The sequence below is a fragment of the Oncorhynchus mykiss genome, chromosome 11, assembly GCF_057628025.1.
Source record: "Oncorhynchus mykiss isolate SJ-2025 chromosome 11, ASM5762802v1, whole genome shotgun sequence".
Classification (NCBI taxonomy): Eukaryota; Metazoa; Chordata; class Actinopteri; order Salmoniformes; family Salmonidae; genus Oncorhynchus; species Oncorhynchus mykiss.
The window spans coordinates 5,927,258-5,934,158 of record NC_143032.1 but is presented as its reverse complement, the minus strand read 5'-3'; positions in this window follow the sequence as shown (position 1 = coordinate 5,934,158).

Genomic DNA, 6,901 nt, shown 5'->3' with positions numbered 1-6,901 from the left:
ACCTTAATACCTCTACTAACTCCTGAACCTTAATACATCTACTAACTCCTGAACCGTAATACCTCCACTAACTCCTGAACCTTAATATGAATACCTCTACTAACTCCTGAACCTTAATACCTCTACTAACTCCTGAACTTTAATACCTCTACGAACTCCTGAACCTTAATACATCTACTAACTCCTGAACCTTAATACCTCTACTAACTCCTGAACCTTAATACATCTACTAACTCCTGAACCGTAATACCTCTACTAACTCCTGAACCTTAATACATCTACTAACTCCTGAACCTTTGTAAATACAGACTACAGTTTAGTGCGTGAAAGTTCCTTGGCATTTTGTCTCCCGCTGATTCACTTTTCTGCTCTTCACAGGTATCGCTGTTTCTGATGAACTTGATCAGGTAACTACTTACAACTGCAGTCGTGTTTCTTTTTAAATGTACATCATGAAAATTAATGTTTGTTGTTTTTTTGTGTGTGTGTTTGTGCGCAGTTTCTGTGTGTAGCTCAGTTGGTAGAGCATGTGGTGCTTTCAACGCTAGGGTTGAGGGTTTTATTCCCATGGGAATGTTTGTGTGTGTGTATGTGTGTGTATGTGTGTGTGTGTATGCGTGTGTGTGCGTGTGTACGTGTGTGTGCGTGTGCGTGTATGTGCGTGTGTGTGAAAATAATGACATGCAACAATCTCATGGGACCGACATCCATCCTGTGAAACTTTAATAAGCTCCTCTTTCTGTAGTACGGAAAAAATCTTTGTTTTATACACTGTCTGGCCCTGGTTCTACCTCAACACAATAATGAGAGAACTCCATTTGTAGGGAGACAAAACATTTGATTTGATCACTGGGTCCGAGCTTCCTGCCATCCAGGACCTCTATACCAGGTGGTGTCAAAGGAAGGCCCGAAGAATTGTCTAAGACTCCAGTCACCCAAGTCAAAGACTGTTCTTTCTGCTATCACACGGCAAGCGTTACCGGAGCGCCAAGTCGACGTCCAAAAGGCTCCTTGACAGCTTCTACCTCCAAGCCATAAGACTGCTGAACAATTAATCAAATGGCCTCCCAGACTATTAATATTGACCCCCCCCCCCCCACTTAGTTTTTACACTGCTGCTAGTCAGTGTTTATTATCTATGCATAGTCACTTTACCCCTAACTATATGTATAAATTACTTAGACTAAGCAGTACCCCCGCACATTGACTCGGTACCGGCACCTCCTGTATATAGCCTCCACATTGACTCTGTACCGGTACCCCCTGTATATAGCCTCCACATTGACTCTGTACTGGTAACCCCTGTATATAGCCTCCACATTGACTCTGTACTGGTACCCCCTGTATATAGCCTCCACATTGAATATGTACCGGTACCCCCTGTATATAGCCTCCACATTGACTCTGTACTGGTACCCCCTGTATATAGCCTCCACATTGACTCTGTACCGGTACCCCCTGTATATAGCCTCCACATTGACTCGGTACCGGTACCCCCTGTATATAGCTTCCACATTGACTCTGTACCGGCACCTCCTGTATATAGCCTCCACATTGACTCTGTACCAGTACCCCCTGTATATAGCCTCCACATTGACTCTGTACTGGTACCCCCTGTATATAGCCTCCACATTGACTCTGTACCGGCACCTCCTGTATATAGCCTCCACATTGACTCTGTACCGGTACCTCCTGTATATATCCTGCACATTGACTCTGTACCGTAATACCCTGTATATAGTCTCCACATTGACTCTGTACCGTAATACCCTGTATATAGCCTCCACATTGACTCGGTACCGGTACCCCCTGTATATAGCCTCCACACTGTCGTGGAAATTTCCTTTATTTACCAAATCATGAGAGCAAACCACACACAAGTCAGAGTTAGTTATCACAAAGTCCATCTTTAATAATATGAGCTCCATCACAACCCTGTGACTCTCAGATCAATTCAGTGTCTATCAATGAATTCTCTGAGAGTCCCTCACACATTGCTACTGAGATCCTTTATAGCAAAGACACACACAGCCAGACAGCATAGGCATAATTTATCGTTCAGCTTTGTCTCCTAAACTATGTTATTTTCTCAAACTCAGAACCATAAACCAATCCTCCATATCAACAGGCATGTATCAAATCCATCCTATCTTGACAAGATCACAGAGACACACTGACTGGCACATAGACATTGTGAAGCCAAGAGATACACGCTTGACCTCTCCCCTCTCTCCGGCCCAAACAACTTAGTCTTGACCCCACATAGCCTGGTTCCTCTCTAGGTTTCTTCCTAGGTTTTGGCCTTTCTAGGGAGTTTTTCCTAGCCACCGTGCTTCTACACCTGCATTGCTTGCTGTTTGGGGTTTTAGGCTGGGTTTCTGTACAGCACTTTGAGATATCAGCTGATGTACGATGGGCTATATAAATACATTTGATTTGATTTGACATAGAACAGATATCTGCAACCCCGCCACAGTATTATACAAAAATAACATTCTGATGAGAAGTAACTTACAAACATATGATGAATATAAAACATCTTACCTATGTTACCAACTAATTCTGATTATTCCCCAACAACACTGACTCTGTACCGTAAAACCCTGTATATAGCCTCCACATTGACTCTGTACCGTAATACCCTGTATATAGCTTCCACATTGACTCGGTACCGGCACCTCCTGTATATAGCCTCCACATTGACTCGGTACCGGTACCCCCTGTATATAGCCTCCACATTGACTCGGTACCGGCACCTCCTGTATATAGCCTCCACATTGACTCGGTACCGTAATACCCTGTATAAAGCCTCCACATTGACTCGGTACCGTAATACCCTGTATATAGCCTCCACATTGACTCTGTACCGTAATACCCTGTATATAGCCTCCACATTGACTCTGTACCGGTACCCCCTGTATATAGTCTCCACATTGACTCAGGCCCAGTACCCCCTGTATATAGCCTCCACATTGACTCTGTACCGTAATACCCTGTATATAGCCTCCACATTGACTCTGTACCGTAATACCCTGTATATAGCCTCCACATTGACTCTGTACCGTAATACCCTGTATATAGCCTCCACATTGACTCTGTACCGTAATACCCTGTATATAGCCTCGTTATTGTTATTTTATTGTGTTACTTGAAAATGTTTTTACTTAAGTTTATTTGTTAAATATTTTCTTAACTCTTCTTGAACTGCACTGTTGGTTCAGGGCTTGTAAAAGTAAGCATTTCACGTTAAGGTCGACACTTGTATTCGGCGCATGTGACAAATACAAAATGTATTTGATTTGATTTGATTTGAACAGCACCTTGTCTTTTTCGGAGAGCCCTAAAATAGTGGACAAGACCAATTTGTGAAAAGATTATTTTGGTTATTTTTCGTTATTTCGTTTGTCAAAGATAGTGCACTCTGTAGTGAATAGGGTTCGATTTGGGAGTCAGACAGAGATATTGCAGTTGTGTTTGTCAATGGTGAGTACTCCAGATGGATAGTTGTGTTTGTCAATTGTGAGTCCTTCAGATGGATAGTTGTGTTTGTCGATGGTGAGTCCTCCAGATGGATAGTTGTGTTTGTCGATAGTGAGTCCTCCAGATAGATAGTTCTGTTTGTCGATGGTGAGTCCTCCAGGTGGATAGTTATTTTTGTCGATGGTGAGTCCTCCAGGTGGATAGTTGTGTTTGTTGATGGTAAGTCCTCCAGATGGATAGTTGTGTTTGTCAATGGTGAGTCCTCCAGGTGGATAGTTCTGTTTGTCGGTGGTGAGTCCTCCAGATGGATAGTTCTGTTTGTCGATGGTGAGTCCTCCAGATGGATAGTTGTGTTTGTCGATGGTGAGTCCTCCAGATGGATAGTTCTGTTTGTCGATGGTGAGTCCTCCAGGTGGATAGTTGTGTTTGTCGATGGTAAGTCCTCCAGATGGATAGTTGTGTTTGTCAATGGTGAGTCCTCCAGGTGGATAGTTCTGTTTGTCGATGGTGAGTCCTACAGGTGGATAGTTGTGTTTGTTGATGGTGAGTCCTCCAGGTGGATAGTTCTGTTTGTCGATGGTGAGTCCTCCGGGTGGATAGTTCTGTTTGTCGATGGTGAGTCCTCCAGATGGATAGTTGTGTTTGTCGATGGTGAGTCCTCCAGATGGATAGTTGTGTTTGTCGATGGTGAGTCCTCGAGATAGATAGTTCTGTTTGTTGATGGTGAGTCCTCCAGGTGGATAGTTCTTTTTGTCGATGGTGAGTCCTCCAGGTGGATAGTTGTGTTTGTCAATGGTGAGTCCTCCAGGTGGATAGTTCTGTTTGTCGGTGGTGAGTCCTCCAGATGGATAGTTCTGTTTGTCGATGGTGAGTCCTCCAGGTGGATAGTTGTGTTTGTCGATGGTGAGTCCTCCAGAAGGATAGTTCTGTTTGTCGATGGTGAGTCCTCCAGATGGATAGTTGTGTTTGTCGATGGTGAGTCCTCCAGGTGGATAGTTGTGTTTGTCGATGGTGAGTCCTCCAGGTGGATAGTTGTGTTTGTCGATGGTGAGTCCTCCAGATGGATAGATCTGTTTGTCAATGGTGATTCCTCCAGGTGGATAGTTCTGTTTGTCGATGGTGAGTCCTCCAGATGGATGGTTCTGTTTGTCGATGGTGAGTCCTCCAGGTGGATAGTTCTGTTTGTCGATGGTGAGTCCTCCAGGTGGATAGTTGTGTTTGTCGATGGTGAGTCCTCCAGAAGGATAGTTCTGTTTGTCGATGGTGAGTCCTCCAGATGGATAGTTGTGTTTGTCGATGGTGAGTCCTCCAGGTGGATAGTTGTGTTTGTCGATGGTGAGTCCTCCAGATGGATAGTTGTGTTTGTCGATGGTGAGTCCTCCAGATGGATAGATCTGTTTGTCGATGGTGAGTCCTCTAGGTGGATAGTTCTGTTTGTCGATGGTGAGTCCTCCAGATGGATGGTTCTGTTTGTCGATGGTGAGTCCTCCAGGTGGATGGTTCTGTTTGTCGATGGTGAGTCCTCCAGGTGGATAGTTCTGTTTGTCGATGGTGAGTCCTCCAGGTGGATAGTTCTGTTTGTTGATGGTGAGTCCTCCAGGTGGATAGTTCTGTTTGTCGATGGTGAGTCCTCCAGGTGGATAGTTGTGTTTGTCGATGGTGAGTCCTCCAGGTGGATAGTTCTGTTTGTCGATGGTGAGTCCTCCAGATGGATAGTTCTGTTTGTCGATGGTGAGTCCTCCAGGTGGATAGTTCTGTTTGTCGATGGTGAGTCCTCCAGATGGATAGTTCTGTTATATGCCTGTATGCCTGCAGTAAGACAGATTGTTTTTATTGTGTTGAGGTTTGGGGTGTATTGAGTTGTATTGATGTCTGGTTGTATTGGGGTGTATTGATGTCTGGTTGTATTGGGGTGTATTGATGTTTGGGGTGTATTGATATCTGGTTGTATTGGGGTGTATTGATGTCTGGTTGTATTGGGGTGTATTGATGTCTGGTTGTATTGGGGTGTATTGATGTTTGGGGTGTATTGATATCTGGTTGTATTGGGGTGTATTGATATCTGGTTGTATTGGGGTGTATTGATGTCTGGTTGTATTGGGGTGTATTGATGTCTGGTTGTATTGGGGTGTATTGATGTTTGGGGTGTATTGATATCTGGTTGTATTGGGGTGTATTGGGTTGTATTGGGGTGTATTGATGTCTGGTTGTATTGGGGTGTATTGATATCTGGTTGTATTGGGGTGTATTGATATCTGGTTGTATTGGGGTGTATTGATGTCTGGTTGTATTGGGGTGTATTGATGTTTGGGGTGTATTGATGTCTGGTTGTATTGGGGTGTATTGATGATTGGCTTGTATTGATGTTTGGGTTGTATTGGTATCTGGTTGTATTGGGGTGTATTGATATCTGGTTGTATTGGGGTGTATTGATATCTGGTTGTATTGGGGTGTATTGATGTTTGGGGTGTATTGATGTCTGGTTGTATTGGGGTGTATTGATGATTGGGGTGTATTGATGTCTGGTTGTATTGGGGTGTATTGATGTCTGGTTGTATTGGGTTGTATTGATGTTTGGGGTGTATTGATGAGTGGGGTGTATTGATGTCTGGTTGTATTGGGGTGTATTGATGTCTGGTTGTATTGGGGTGTATTGATGTTTGGGGTGTATTGATGATTGGGGTGTATTGATGTCTGGTTGTATTGGGGTGTATTGATGTCTGGTTGTATTGGGGTGTATTGATGTCTGGTTGTATTGGGGTGTATTGATATCTGGTTGTATTGGGGTGTATTGATGTCTGGTTGTATTGGGGTGTATTGATGTTTGGGGTGTATTGATGTTTGGGGTGTATTGATGTTTGGGGTGTATTGATATCTGGTTGTATTGGGGTGTATTGATATCTGGTTGTATTGGGGTGTATTGATATCTGGTTGTATTGTGTTGTATTGATGTTTGGGGTGTATTGATGTTTGGGGTGTATTGATGATTGGGGTGTATTGATGTCTGGTTGTATTGGGGTGTATTGATGTCTGGTTGTATTGGGTTGTATTGATGTTTGGGGTGTATTGATGATTGGGGTGTATTGATGTTTGGGGTGTATTGATATCTGGTTGTATTGGGGTGTATTGATGTTTGGGGTGTATTGATGTTTGGGGTGTATTGATGTTTGGGGTGTATTGATATCTGGTTGTATTGGGGTGTATTGATGTTTGGGGTGTATTGATATCTGGTTGTATTGGGGTGTATTGATGTCTGGTTGTATTGGGGTGTATTGATATTTGGTTGTATTGGGGTGTATTGATGTCTGGTTGTATTGGGGTGTATTGATGTTTGGGGTGTATTGATGTTTGGGGTGTATTGATGTTTGGGGTGTATTGATGTCTGGTTGTATTGGGGTGTATTGATATCTGGTTGTATTGG